This window comes from Battus philenor, unplaced genomic scaffold (genome assembly GCF_028537555.1).
Source record: "Battus philenor isolate CCGP_79_NKW_IND1 unplaced genomic scaffold, ilBatPhil1.0.hap1 SCAF_26, whole genome shotgun sequence".
Classification (NCBI taxonomy): domain Eukaryota; kingdom Metazoa; phylum Arthropoda; class Insecta; order Lepidoptera; family Papilionidae; genus Battus; species Battus philenor.
The window spans coordinates 10665301-10680877 of NW_027181689.1; the positions used below are offsets into that span (position 1 = coordinate 10665301).

The 15577-nt window shown below is 34.9% G+C and overlaps 1 protein-coding gene across 2 annotated transcripts in view; it reads left to right on the top strand.

Annotated features, from left to right (window-relative positions):
- The window catches only part of Abcd1 (ATP binding cassette subfamily D), a 116014-nt gene that overhangs the window by 29533 nt on the left and 70904 nt on the right, over positions 1 to 15577 (top strand). The window contains exon 2 of one of the 2 annotated variants that reach the window (XM_068768708.1): positions 1158 to 1183. The gene's annotated coding sequence lies outside the window, so the exon portion shown is untranslated. The remainder of the gene's footprint in view (positions 1 to 1157; positions 1184 to 15577) is intronic. The other variant, XM_068768709.1, reaches the window with a different exon arrangement.

Here is a 15577-nt window from a genome sequence, read left to right on the forward strand (position 1 = left end):
TGCAGGTACTGCTTGCAGTACCCGTGCCCGCTTAGTAGTTGTGTGAGATGGAAAGATGTCTTGATGAGTTTTCGCAGTTTGTTTATATCTATATCAATATCTTTGTCCCTGCAACGAAATTCTTAGACTTCATCGAGTTAACATATCTTTTTATGAGTAATACATATATGTTTACATGAGTCTTCCATAAAATGTAAAATAGCCTTAAGGATTAAAAGAAATCAAAAAAAAGTTTCTCTGCTAATGGATGTTACAGTGTAAATGGATTCATATAAGATAGCACACATTGGCAATGATGGGTTTGCTCACAGGCCATTTAACCCTTGACGGCCCTCGGAAAAAAAGGCCATTAACACCTTATGCCCGCGGCCTGTAAAACAGCGCGCGTATTACTCCCCATTTTAAATTTATGTTTATAACAGATAAATTAAATCTAATATATAAACGAACTTGAACTCCTCTGAAACGGCTCGAACGATTTTACCAAATTTTATATGCGTATTCAGTAGGTATGAGAATCGGCTACTATCTATTTTCCATACTCCTATGTGATAAGGGTGGTCCACCCCAATTTTATTTTTTATTTTTTAAACAAATTTTTTGGTTTTTATTTTATTATGATACAGCATACCAAAATACATACAACCCTAAATTTTCACCCCTCTACGATGAACCCTAATTTTTTATTTGTTAATTAAAAACTTTAATTTTTTTTTGCAAAACAACGTTTGCGGGATCAGCTAGTTACTTATAAAACTATTTTTATAAGTAACTAGCTGATCCCGCAAACGTTGTTTTGCAAAAAAAGAATCTATATTCTAGAAGACTTTTACTATAAGAATAAGTACTTGCAATCGTATTGCAGTAAGAAATATAGGCTTGATATCTTATATAAAAAAAAATTAAATAAGTTATTCGATCGTGAATTCACGCCTGCGGATTGCAATAGCTTTTTATGTCCAGGCGTGAATTAACATCCGCGTACAGTGAAGGGTTAAATTTTTTATACAGTAACGCTGTTTTTTTTTAAATAAACACAAAACATGTGTACATGGAGTTTTACATTATTTATTCTCTCACCAAAATCGAGTCACATTTTTATATGAAAGGTATTTGTTAATGAAATGTATTTAACATAATTTTGTATATTGTTACAGGTGTACATGTGCGACGTATTGAGTACGTAAGTATTTACATTACAAAATGTGTTTTTGGGCTGTCTGTATAAAATTTAATAAACTAACCGGAAATCATTTGACTCATTCTATTTATTCTCAATAATAGTGTATAACTGCAAGACAAAAGTTTTCTTTAAAGATATCAATGGGAGTATATACCAGAAACACCAGTTAGGCAGTCTAATTGTCGATCATTGTGTTGTATTATATGTAAGAAAAGGACTAATATTAAGCCACTTCCGCACATGCAGTGGTAGTCGTGCAACAAAGTGCACCGCCCGCCAGCCCGCTGATAAATGCGTATGCGGCGAACAATGCGAATTACACAACTGCCACCGTGTCTCACTCAACACGTGTTTCACCCCTCCACGGGGTATCTTCAGGAGTTATGTTACACCGATTAGTGCCAAACAATATAGTGTTGTATTATGGTACGCTGGTACGCTGCTGCCCATCATCTGGAGAGCAGCTGCTTTTCTATATAATTAATGCACAAAGTGTGTATTATATAGAATTATATCCCGGAAATCGAACCTGCAACCTACGATTGCAAATCACATTCCTTTACCAATGAACTATGTCTATGATACATGATTGACAACAAAATATCATCCTGTATTTAGGTATAATTATATTGTACATGACCGCGTCGTGTCTGCACTCGCTGTGTGAGACGACAGAAGGTAAATTTTAATATTGTTCATTATTTTCAACGTTAAACTTTTTATTTTTTTATTTAATTCAAAAAAAGTCTAAGAATAATATTCTCTGGCGGCTACATTTTAAATGTTTATAATAGACGTTATAGTTCCGTGTACATTGTAATGGCTTTGATATAATAAAGATTGATTTTAGTGAAATTTTAATCATACGTAAACGTCATTATAATTTCGACTATAGGATGTTCACCGCTAGACATAAGCTTTTCCTATAAATTTCCAATAAGATCTATGGTAAACGGCTTGATCATTGTGGCCGGACGGTGCGTTTGTCTGTCTATGGTTTCCAAATAAGAAACCAATCCAATGGTTTCTGTTCTTTGGGCTTTGACCTTCTCACTGTTACTTCAAATCCGCTGTGCGACTACACGTAATGTTCAAGAATTATCAAACAATGAATTTTAAAACTGCAAATAAAAACTAGTTAAAATATAAATAATGTTTTTGTATCAAATTGTATTCACTACAATACATTAAAACGATTTAGGTAAATGGATGTGTTGCAGGTGAACTAATTACAGGAACTTCACGCAACGTCTTGTGTAAATCACGCACATCAAATGTGCGTTGATGCGTGTATAGAAGCAATACACGAACTTATACAATTAGAAACTTGCATGTCTTCTTCTACTTTTAAACCTATAGAAGCCAGCTATGATAGGCCTCCACCATGGGGTAATATACTATAATCACTATGCTTGGCGATATAAATATTGATGTGTATTTAAATTTGTTCACAACTTATGCTACTGTAACAGGAATCTGAGATGAGGTTACGACGCCCAGAAACGACACAAGGAGGAGTTTTATAAACATTAGCGTCGTAACTTCTCTGGACTCTATGGAATCACCGCGCTGGTGCCGGGTTCTCTTCGTCGCATTAGGCTGACGGCCCATTTGCAGCTTAAAGGAATATTCGCTTGCAATGCACCGGCATTCATTTTTAATGATCGGACTTCTCTTGCTATTTAACAAAATTTTAAATGATGAATCTATGCTGCTTTGAAAGGCCTATCTAGAAACGAACTAATGCTCCCGAGGGTCTAAATGATATTACATTCAATTCAGCCCATAGACGCCCATTGCAAGGCATAAGGCTTACCACAGATATGTTTAGGGGATATGCCATAATCGCCATGCTGGATAAGCGGATTGGCGATCGCAGTGTGGTATTATGCTACGCAGAGGACACTGCCGCCTATCGCCTATACTTGGCGGATTGGCGATCGCAGTATAGTATTATGGTATCCAGAATATGCTGCTGTACATCCTGAGGTCATGTCGTCCTGCCATATGAACTATATATGAGGGTATCCTTGGAATTGAACCCGCGACGGTCGATCACAAGTTTCAGTCTTCTAACGCCATTCCTCTACCGCGGCTATATATAAAAAGGATGCGAAAAAATAAAAAAAACAGACACTAATAAGAGACTTTGTCATAAAATAACTGTCTCCATTAATAACGAAAGAAATTCATGATACTCAACAGTTGTTCTATGTAAATTTGGCATATATGATGGTAGCATTTTGTGGTTAGTTCGTAATAAAGCAGAGAAGGACACTTCTATGATCAAAAAGTATGAAGAACTTATCATTTAAAATTCCCAAGCATTAGGAAGGCAGGTATTTTTTTCTAGGTTAGTAGGGCTGTTTAGGTACTCTATCAATGGGTTCTGTAGCGTTGTGTAGATTCCGATCATCATTATCATAATTTTAGCCAACAGACACCTTCTGCAATACAAAGGCTTCCCCCACAGATCGCCATGATGACGGATTGGCTATCCATATCAAACGACTTTCCGTACCCTTGACTATGTCGCCCATCCAGTGAAGAGCCTATCCAAGCTACGTTCATCAGCTCGTGGTCGCCAGTCGTGGCCACATCAAACTCCTGACGATTAGCTCGTTATTTTAACCCAACGAGATATGTTAGTTAATCATAGTTTAATTCCGTCTCCAAGGAAGCATACTAAATGTAAGATATAGTATTGCGATGGATATTGTGTTACAATATCTTGCGTAACACAACCGGAAACTAGGTCCAGACTTGCATAACTAAGCAGGCTTATCTATATAACAATCTTGTTAACTTAAGCATAACCAAGCCTTTGTAATACTCCAACTCAAATATGAGTAAGTTATGTATGTCGCAACACATGAAGATTCTAATACTTGTTACAAGATGGCGTTGGAGTCGCGTTGATTTTGTATGGCATTGATAGATGGCGTTGGCAGTCTTTTGCCTTGTAATTTAGTTTGATCAGAGATACAAAAGCGCTTTAATTGATTTAGTGATTAATATAAATGAATAAATATTGTTTATGCGGGTGTTATTATCAATATCATATCAACCTATGATGCCCATTGCCATGTATAGGCCTCCCTCAAAAATGGTCACGATAAGCGGTTTTGCACTGCCCACATTTAGCGACTTTTCGCAACCTTTACTAAGTCGTCGTTGCAAGTAGGGGGTTTACCCAAGCCTGGTCTATTGGATCTTGGTTGCCATTCAAGAACCGAATGCCGTCGTTTGCACGAGCGATATATCCCGTCTACCGACATTTCAGACGAGCAATAGATCTTCTTTCTTCTGTGGATTCATTTCTGATCCGATTGGGTAATTTGTTCCTCCTATTAGTTTCGTCACTTTTTTAAGGAAAGACGATTCGATGGAGAATAATTAATTTACAAAAATGATTTCTATTTATATACGCGCGTCTCTCTCGCACACTATAAAAAGGGAGTGCTGTATAAAACGCGCGCTCGCGAGAAACCGATCCTCAGTTGTATGCGAACGGTGTATGCGCACGGAACTGCCACAGTATAAATATTAAATACACCAATACCTCACTTTGCGTCGTGGTTACGTTCCAAAAAAACACGACGCAAATTGAAACGCCGCAAAGTGGATTAAGATTTTCTATAGCAAACCTTATAAAGATCGAAGATAGGTTCCAGGGTTACGAAAATACTACGTTTTAAAAAGAAAATTGAACAAATTAATAAATTGGAAAAAAATATACCTTTTTTGTAACCGGAAATAACACGATAAAATTTACATAAATGTGTTATTCTCTTTTAAATAAAAGCACAATACATTACGTAATTGAAACTGAAATTTAAAATTAGCAAAACAAAGTGAAAATAAAACTGTATTCAAATTGCTTTGTTTTTAGTTAGAAAGGGAATCCTCGAGTTTTGACGGCATGGCGCAATCAATTAAAAAATTAAAGACTCGAACGCAAAACTACGCAACCTCGAAAATCTAACGACGCACAGTGAAAATTAGTACTAAATAAGCAGCGACGCAACTTCGAAAAAAACGTAAAACGAAACGAGGCTAAGCGAGGTATTGGTGTATACGATTTACAACTCGATCCACTACATATATATATCTTAAGATCAATCGTAATCTTCACTTGTATACGTTCTCAGAAGTATGTTAAATTAGAATCATATTCATTTCAATTTATGCCAAATTGAATAATCTAATGATGCCATCCTTAACTTAACTTAAAACGCACTACTAGGGGGGGGGGGGGGGGGGTCTTAAACTTAAAAAAGGGCACCGGCAGTAGAGTGCAAGATCAGATTTATATTTTTTGGATAATTTAACGTTTCTTTTCGAATTTATATTAATTATGGTTTTTCTTCTGTAACTATACTGTGTATAAATCTGATAACTTTATTCTATGGCGTATCTAAAGAGAATTCCACAGCGTAATGTTGCGCAGCTGTATCATTTGATATTGTCTAACCTTCGCCGCTTATCTGATGTACTGCTAACATACAGAATTTGAACGTGTTTATGAAATCATATGGTATTTTTGGTTGTAAATGATATGAAAGAAGATACATGCTTTAATGGTTTTTCGTAAAATATGTCACATGAAATTGTGTATCTCTTAACCCATTTCTCGTATTGTCACACCATTGTACACTTTCTGCGACCTCCCTTGAAAGTAACCCAGTGATCAAAAACTAAGTCGAATTTCTTCCAAATCAATTTCATCACCTTCAAAGTAATCCCCGTCTGATTAAACGCACTTTTGCCAATGCTTTTTCTAGTCATAGAAACTGTTGAAATGGTCTTCCTCCGGTTCAGTCTTCAAAATCTTTGTTTCGGTTTTTATCTCCTCAATTGTATCAAAACAGCATCCCCGTATTGGTTTTCTGAATTTGCTGAGTAAGAAGACTCATTGATCCAAATCAGGCGAGAACGGTGGTTGCGAAAAGATATCAGATGTGTTTGAGTTACAAAACATCCTTCAAAATTGCTTGGGTTTAGTCAAATGAGAGTCAAATTTTTACTAACAGACAGTTGACAAATGTTATAGCAGTTTTACCAACATAGAAAAAAAAATTACCTGTCTTCCTAATGCCCGGAATTTTTAAAAGACAATTTAACATTTTTGACTACAGAAGTATCACGTTACAAGAACTAGACTCTATAAAAATAATAGATAATCATACAAATATTAAGAATTTTGGTTTAATAATTACGAAATGAAAATTAAATATCTGTCATAAATAAATAAATGATTTCTTTATTGTCCAGTTGTTTCAGAGGTTTCTTAAATATTTTGAGACGTATTAAATCGGTTATGGAGTAACATAACGGTCATTATTGAGTCCAAAGTATCCAGTTGAGTACCATCTGGTCTTAACGGGCGATGGCTGCACGATCTAATTGTACGAACTATGTCATTGACACCCTGTTTTATACCAGTATAGGTAAATATATTTCAATATTAGTGAATATTTGACTTGTATTCTTTAAATACATATTCAAATTCAAATATATCTTCATTCCAGTGTTCATTTAGGTACAATAATATACTGAATACTGGCTCAGAATGTTGATTTAATGATAAAAATCAGAGAAACTCAACATTTGGTCTTTTAAATAAAACTTAACAATTTTAAATGTGTACATTATAATATCAATCATGTAAATGAGTCGACAAATCAAGTTACAATTCGATCAACTAAAAACTGTTGAATGCTTTAAAAAGATTTAGTTAATAATATTGTTTTAAATTTATATTTAAAACTAAGACTTTTATTCGATACTTCAAAGATAAACTTTTTAATATATAGCAGGTTGATGATGTCAAAATAGATATGCGCTATATAAAATGCTAAAAGAGAAACTATAAATAGCAGATAATTTACGGGAAAATATAAAACAATACTTTGTTTTAACACACTGAAACGTTTGCGAAATTAGAAACGGAAGCTATTTTGCAAGTACGCGAATGCCTGTATGCAATTACGTTTATATTGTGAATGAATTGCTTTCTAAGATTCTTGTATTGACCTTGTAATGATTTATTGCTATTGTCTTTTCTGATGTAGGGATCTAATAATACATTAAATGTGATTAATATTATGGTTCCAGAATCACTAAATAAGAAAATATGACTAAATTAGTACTAGTATCCTATATTTGAATTTAAAAAAGATAGCTTCCATTTTATTTTGGCGGGAAGAGAAAAAAATTGACGTATGATTCAACGATGAAATATCGAGTGTAATTAATAATTATTAATGCAAAAATATATGCATGCAATTATTTTTGAAATAAAAAAAACTTTCAAATCACAAAATTAGTATATTGGGGGGGACTGGAAAACAATGTCGCTTTCTTAAGTTAAATTCACACGACTACACTTTTAACAACTACGAATAATTTTTTTTTGTTATCAACAATATATTCACCTTCGCTATCAACAGCCTTTTGCCATCTGGTATACAAACTTTCAATGTCGGTGTGGTAAAAATCAATCGGTTTTTCTGTTAAATATGTCGACAGAAACGACATTATTTTCCAGTCCCTCTAATAAAAAAAATTGAAATACCGCGTAGTAAATGAATCTGTTGTCTGCAAACATATCAGTCGGAGACATTTTTTGGAATATTTATAATATTTGCACGATGCTTTTAAATACTTATTTAAAAAGTATGCAAAAAAGTCTCAAAGAAGGGAATAAAATACATTGAATTTATTATATTCTTTGAAATTTTGGTGAATAATTGGTGATAGCATCTCTGTAATTCTTTTAGACGCCGGTTCGTTAATACTGTTCAGTATTTAATTTTTAATTAAAGAGTTTTTTTAATTAAATTTAATTTAAGAGCCACCAGCATTACTTCACATGTGGCTTGAAGCTGCAGTTTGGCTCCCCATCATCATCAGCTTCGACTTCAGAAACTACCTGCGATCTTGACGCCGATACGCGTACCGCGACTTATTGTAGCGTTCACGATATGTTAGTTTATCGCAATGTATGGAACTTATCCTGCGTTTTAGTCACAATGTCGTCTGTGACGTAATAAAACGACACAAAACAGAATAAGTAGACTGGATTGTTACATAAAAAACTAGAAAAATTAATGTGTATAGGATTATTTAAAAAAAAGAAATTTTGAAGGATAATAATAATAATAATTGGAAATGTTAATAATAAAAATTTCTAAGAAACGTGCCGAAGTATGAGAGGCGATGCGTAAATGAATTGTAAATTAATGCAATGAGAAGGATAAAAAATATGAAAGAGGAAAAAGAGAGAGAGAGAGCGTGAAGTAAAAATGTAAAAAATAAAAAATGAAAAAATTACTGGCAATAATAGCCCTGTCTCTAAAATTAGAAGAAGGACGAGAAGTTCCTAATAGCGGAAGAAATAAAAAATATGAACTTGATTTGTTGACTCATTTACATGATTGATATTATAATGTACACATTAAAAATTGTTAGATTTCATTAAAAATAGCAACTGTTGTTTTCTGGCCGGATCGTCTTAACAAATCAGAGTTTCGAGCCGGTGCTAGCTTATTGCTTAGTGTTAAAATAATTGACTATTAGAATAAAGATATTTTAAATTTCAAAAACGTTTATTTGTTAGAAATAATCTTACACATAATCAACATTCTGAGCTAGCAATGCTATATGGAGAAAACTGAGGCGAATAATACCATTTATAAATATATATTTAAATAAATATTATATAAATGTCTCAATTTTTTGGAGGTACTTTATAAAGTCTATTTGAAAGAATTAATATTTATTTCATTATTTCTGTAATAAAAGATAAATTACATTATTTTATACGAAAATTTAGTTCATAAATCAAAGCTAAAATAACTGTTTAAAAAATACACGTAACATATGGTGAATTTGTGGAAATGTTCCATGATTTAAAAACAACTATATTATTTCTAATAAACTGCTCCAAATTCTAGTAGTAATTATAAAAAGAAACAATAATTTTTAATCATAAAATTACAGTCAAAGTTCTATCCTTAAGGAAAAACAGATGTAATTAGGAATAAAAATCAAATATGCAACTATTCGTCGCTTGATACCAGGCGTGCATGTTTATTATAGACTGGGCCAAAAAAATGTCAGTGGGTCTCCTTTTGGAGGGAGGGCGATTTTGCTATGACCTCTAATTCTACGGTATCTAGATGTATTGGGTCATTAAAGTGAAAAGGTACATATTGCCTTTGGAAACTGTGGGTTAGACGCTCTGCTTTTTCCAAGTTGTCGAAGGCAGGATCGGCATTAACAAAAGGTTGCGTAGCTTTCATACTACGAGCAAGAATTAGAAGGCGCCCTTCGAAGGCTCTAGATCAGAGTTCCTCAAACTTTTATGTGTCGTAGACCCCTTGCCATGTTTTTCTGTGTTGGGTAGACCCCCTACTTACCTGATATTGATTTCCTATAAATTTCTAACTGTAGTGAAGTTTAGTGTTAAAAACTTAAACTAAAAACACACGTTAATTTATACATTTGTTTTGTTTTGATATTATAAGATAGTATGATGTAAGTAAATAGGTACTATCAGTGTATGTGTTGAGATCAGTGGATCACGATAGTGATCGTAGGCCCCCATTTTCATTTCATGGACCCCCAAATTTTTTTTCGCTGACATAGACCCCTTGCAGGTTGTCATAGACCCATAGGCGTCGATATAGACTTTGGGAATCACTGTTCTAGATTCTGGAGCGTATCACTATTGTTTCTATATTCTGACACGTGAGTTTTTACGAGCCTTTATAGGTGATACAGTCTTTGTTATTCTATGTGAGATTAAAAATGCTATGATACGTCAGATATTAGATATCTTTTTTTTTTTTTCGGTGGAGGCAATCTTCCGGTGATCACGATGCCCTGCCTCTGGGGGGAGGACAGGGGTATGTGGGATTCCTACCCACTAAAACCCCCCCTGGTGGTCGCCCTTTGCGCTATACGGGGGACCGCGGTATCTCCCGGTCAGGGATCGCCACGCGGTCTTCCGTCGCGCCGTGCAATTTTCGATAGCCCGTCCCAGGGTATGCGTGTATACGCTACCCCCGAAACCCTCGTGGTGCTACCACGATGGTTCGAGACCACGTCGAACCATCGTCTGCCTCAGAGTCTAGAAGCTAGTGGGAGTTTAGGGCCCCAACCCTAAACTCCCGCGACTAAACTCCCGAGATATTAGATATCTAGCACAACTGTTGGGTTTGAACAACTTCATTCTTGTCTAATTGTATTTTTTGCTGTAAGCTTCACTGTTAAATTTAGAATAAAAAAATAGGAGAAAATTCTAGAAAAAAAAGTGTATTTATTCTTACCGGTGAATCGGATTATTTGAAAATAGTGTAAATAAAGTTGATCCTAATAATATAGCCAATATTGATTCAAAGTTATGCTAAATAGCTTTTAGAGTCCATCACAGATGTTTTTGTTCGAAGATTTCGCGAAGCATGCGAAGCTGGCTGAAGGTTTATTGTCCTACATTTCCGTTGCGTAACAGTGACACAGAGCCGGCGCTTTAGACAAGATGGCGGCGTTACGTGCGCGCCAAATGCTTATCGCATTTGTTCCGGTGGCGTAGGGCTTGCATTTACGTGCAATATTGCTAGTGATGTACATTTAACGGTATTGTCGATAACGTTCGATTTCAATCGATAACATTGTTCTTATTAAAACAATATATTAATGTTATTTTTTAAAAAATCTTCATGTTATGTTTAGTTTAATTATGTGTGAGGATAAAGACTATTCGGTTTAATTGTGAATGCAATAAAAATATACAGTACGCATCAGATTTTTTTTTATTTTGGTCAAAACTTATATATTGTAAATAGTTTTTAAGTAACATTTAAAGTGTGTAAAAAGGAGTAAGAAATCAAAAAAACACTAAAATTTTAATGTTACCAAAAGTATATAGCTATTAGTAATATGTGATATTTATATATTAAAAAAAATATAGAGCGTAACATATCTCTGGGAGGTGATACATAATGAATTCTGCCCTTTGTTCTGACTCCAATGTTTATATATATCCAATGTTTTAATAATACAGTCACAAGTGTACTTTGTCCTAGCAGAGGAAAATGTCTGTGAATGACATATATATATAAGAAATGTCAGAATGACTATATGGGAGTTATGTGTTTCGTAGTGGCCATTATCTCGCCACATATCTAAATAAATTTCACAAGGTTATATGTCGGATTTTCATATTAAATTTATACCTAAAGTAGACAAAGGTTTGGTGATTTGTAAAAATATTGAATCTGTGCGAATATTTTGGTTTTTAAAAAAAAATATTGTCTTAAATCTACAACTATTTGAATTGGCGTGTTGAAGTACCAGTGGCAGGTCACATAGCTCATGGTTGTCCAGGACCTAAGGCTTTGGAGTGGAGGTCAAGAACCGACAAGCACAGCGTAGTCACGTCTACCCACGTGTATTTGGATTACCTTGTTAAGGTCAAAGGGCACTGGATACAAGCCGCCTCCAAAAGGGTCTTTTTGAAAATATACGGTTGAGCCCTACTATATACTTTACCTATATCAAAAATTATGGATGTACACATTTTACAAGAAATGATGCATTAAAACAGAGTTCCCTAAACTTTTTTATGTCGTAGACCCCTTGCCATGTTTTTTCGTGTTGGGTAGACCCCCTACTCACCTAAGCTCTTGGACTGCGACTTTCAGGTTTTTACAAGTTCAAAATGTATTGCGATCACAAAGCCAATACCAACATCCAACAACTTACACAATTTTATAAACATATATAAGATTTTTTTTACTTCATAGGTATTTTTATAAATAATGTAAATGTTTTGATATTATAAGATAGTATGATGTAAGTAAATAGGTACTATCAGTGTATGTGTTGAGATCCACTATCGCGGACCCCCATTTTCATTTCATGGACCCCCAAATTTTTTTTCGCTGACGTAGACCCCTTGCCGGTTGTCATAGACCCCTAGGGGTCGATATAGACCACTTTGGGAATCACTGCAATAAAAGATGAAAGAAAGACTACGTATAATATCTTTACTACGATTTGACCCGGTAACCTCTCATGATGGAAAGTACTATGTCCGAATTGTAAATATTGTGCAAATAACCTACTTAATTTTAAAACAACATTTGTTAAACACATCTCCCTATCAGTATAGCAATTATTTAAACTATCGCTCCGAAATGAAAACGCTGTTCTATTTTTTAAAAATGTTACACAAATAAATAAGTCGTAAGTGTATACTGCTCTCTGTTACTCTCTTAGCGACCTTAAGCCTTACAAAGCCCAACTTAAGCGACCATGTGAGAAAAGGACCAATATTTAGCCACTTTCGCACATGCAACCGTAGTCGTGCAATAAAGTGCACCGCCCGCCAGCCCGCTGATAAATACTCATGCGGCAAACAATGCGAATTACTCAACTACCGCCGTTAAATCACTCAACGTGTTTGACCCTTCCACGGTGCATCTTCAGGAGTTATGTTACAACGATTAGTGTCAGACACTGTGTGTTTGTTTCTCGTCGATTACCACTGCATGTGCGGAAGTGGCTAAATATTATTCCTTTTCTTACTTAGGATGGACTTCCGCAAAATAACGCCTGATTCCATTAAATATTTAAGCGACCAAGTCATGGATCCATGGGTCATTACCAATATCTTCAGGCATTGTGGTTTCTGAATTTCTCGAACGCTGCCATCTGTGACTGCGCGAGTGTTCTTTATCTGAATTGTACTACCAAGAAACATATTATTAATGACGAAATATCTTATAAATCAGATGTCAACAAACATTTCCATTCGTAAATTTGTAAACAAAACCATGAATGTCACATATCTTCACCTAAATCTTATATTGCATCATACTTTGGCTTCTTTTAATGTTGTTTCGAAAAAACAACTTACGGAATTTGACTTTAATGTATTATGATGTACCTAAATTCACATTAAATATTTTTTTTCGTTATACAGGGTGATTGGTAAGTAAGTACATGGTACACCCTTGTTAAAATATAATTTTAACGTACAAATAACATATGATTATTAATTTTTTTTATTTATTTACACTTTTTTTGTATATCATAGACAATAAATAGTTGAAAAAAGGGACAATTCATATGATACAAGAGGCGGTCTTATCACTCGAGGCGATCTCTACCAGACAGCCTTTGGTTGGAGATGAGAGACATAAAGGAACTAGCTGTATAGGGTGTACATACATACAAATATATACATTACTATACACACATATATAAGAATACTCGTATATACACATATAGATGATACACAGTATCCTATTTTAGACGCCATGGAAGTGCTCTTTTACCATTTTTTTAAAAGCTCACAGCGATTTAGCGCATCTAATTAGCTCTGGTAGCTCAATGAAAAAAAGCAAAAAATGTAATTTTAATAGAAATAAGGAATATAATTACAATAGAAGATGTAGGAGATTAAAACAAAATTTATAATTATTTCATTTTTAAAAATGGAAGGCAATTGACGTTAATGTCATTTGTAGTTGACAGATATGTTTTTACTTACAATCGATTTACCCTCGATGGTACATATCGATTTTCAAGACAATCGATGCATAAACAAGAACCGAAATGGTCAACTGTCACCATAATTACGTCCGTTTCCGGAATTTTTGTCGATTTCTGAATTTCGGATGCATGTACATGTTAATATTTACGTTCCGTTTTTTTTTTCGTGAATTCTTGCTAATTTATGTTTATTTTAATTACCTCAGATCGTACACAAGGTTCATGTGGAGGCCTAATGGCGGGCCGTGGTACGTATGCTGAAGACCTGCATGTCGACCTGGAATTACCAAAAACCTGGAAAACCCTCAGTTCCTAAAACAGACATTCATTACTTATCACGACAGGCTCTCAATCTGGTAAAATAGTACATATCGGGAGAGTCGGGGCTCCTAAGGAAGCCGTCAAACTTTGCTACCTTAAAAAAGGTCTTAGTGTAGGCACCGTCTGTTCCCTGCCACCTTAAAACAGAGGAATTTGCAAAAGCCCTTAGACTAGGCGCCGTCTATTCCTTTGTTCCCGTTCGAGGAAACCAGAGGAGTTTGCAAAAGCCATTTGGGTAGCAGTGACAGAGGATCCAAAGAAATGTTAACACTTAATTTGAGGAGATAAAGTTGGGAATTAAATATTTCTGCCGTAAATATATAGGAGACAAGAGAATATAGCTACAAATGGCGGCCATTTTGTATTAGGAGTCCTATGTTCTATTAGCATGTCAGGGGTTCCGATGATGGAGATAATGGAAGTCACTCTGATCCTAACTCTTCCGTCAAGAGCATCCTACTAAGAAGATGCTCATCTCTATACTATATAGCCTTTTTTTTTCTTCTTAGCGATGACTATAATTATCTGTTATGCCCTTACTTATATACTTTAAACTGCATTTAGGTTTTATGTATACACTTGGGTTAAATTATGTGTCATTTCCCACGAGAAACGCTCTTCCTATTTTGAGAACTTGCGGGTACTTTTATATTCAAAATATTTCTTAATTTTAATTAAGATGCGATGTCGTATTAAATTTATGATACTTGTAAAGATAGTCAAGTTTCATTACCATTTACATTTACACCCATTATTTAAAATTCAATATGGAAGCCGTTCCAATATGGTGGACTAGGTACATATTTTTCCACAACCACCACAATATGGGTATCAAATAAAACCGTTTAACTTAAAAGTTTTTTTACCAATTTTTATTTGTAACTTATTGAGAGTTGATTTGAACTAGTGCTCTGGTGAGCAGTGATTTCCCCGTAACTTAACCCAGAACTGACACTATGATCATCCGATGTCCCTCCGTTGTTGTGTCTCTTGGAAAGGACTTCGGATGTTTACATTTTGCAGAGAGCTTATTCCTCAAAGTCTATATGCTTATATATGCTGTGTTTATAACTAGGCACAGTATATCTAATAGAATCAGGCGTTACCTCACGGAAGTCCATCCTAACTAAGAAAGAAACTAATACATAGCTACTCCCGCTATGCAGCATTAGACATGCAATGAAGTGCACCGCCCGCCATCAGGGCATCCTTAGTTCGGTCTAACTTCTCCTGAAGATGCCCCGTGGAGGGGTGAAACACGTGTAGAGTAGATTAACGGTGGTAGTTGTGTTTCGCATTATTTGCACGCGCATTTATCAGCGGGCTGGCTGGCGGTGCACATTATTGCACGACTATTGCTGCATAGCGGAAGTAGCTATATATTAATTCCCTTCTTAGTTAGATAGAGTATGTTTAAAAATAAATAAATAAAAATAAATTATGTAGTGGCCATGGATAACGTAATCGAGTGGAAAAAATTCAAATCCTGGTTTAGTCCCCACCAAGGAC